Source organism: Podospora pseudopauciseta, chromosome 1 (genome assembly GCF_035222475.1).
Source record: "Podospora pseudopauciseta strain CBS 411.78 chromosome 1, whole genome shotgun sequence".
Lineage (NCBI taxonomy): Eukaryota > Fungi > Ascomycota > Sordariomycetes > Sordariales > Podosporaceae > Podospora > Podospora pseudopauciseta.
In genome coordinates, this window is record NC_085892.1 from 373,329 (window position 1) to 373,989 (window position 661).

At 54.9% G+C, this 661-nt stretch overlaps 1 non-coding gene across 1 annotated transcript; it reads left to right on the plus strand.

Annotated features, from left to right (window-relative positions):
• Window positions 1-237: 237 nt before the first annotated feature.
• Window positions 238-308, plus strand: QC763_0001310. The gene has a single exon. It is a non-coding gene; the product is annotated as a tRNA-OTHER (tRNA).
• Window positions 309-661: the final 353 nt, after the last annotated feature.

Sequence of the window (661 nt, forward strand, 5' to 3'; positions counted from 1 at the left end):
TGGCCCGCCGGTGGCGGACACCTCCGCTGCTCCTTCTTCCACCACCGCTCCTCCTTCCGACTTCTCTTTCCTGGATCCCTCCCTGGGCCTTGACTGGCCTCGGACCTTCCCCTGGATCTCAATACTACCGGTCCTTCCTTCCTGACCGCGTCAGATACCGCCAGTGGTGCGCCTTCCACTTCCCAAGGTGCCTAAGGCGCGTGGCACTACTTATATTTAGTCCCCTTCACACCTTCCAACCTCGTAGTGTAGTGTGTAGCACGTCGACCACTACGTCGAAGGCGCAGGTTCGATTCCTGTCGAGGTTCTGGCTCCGTCTCATAGCATCTGGCTGTGGGCCGGGGCCGAGTCTTTTGCTTGCTTGGGTTTTGGTCGGTCCGGATATCGTTGGTGGAATTCTTTTTGCTTATCTGGGCAGTTAAGGTGTGCCTGTGGTTCCCACGAGTTATCTGTAGCCGGATATCCTAACCAGCTGACCAAATACTCCAATTGGCCTCTGTTGAACCGTGAATCCAGTATCTCTTCCACATCGTACTCCTCTTCTTCGTCCTCCGCCACTGCCTGTGTATTGGCCTTTTTTTGTGTGGTGCGGGTTCCAAAAGTGAGATGTGAAAGGTGTGTGACCGTAGACGCATCGTACTGGGTAGCTCCAATTCGAATG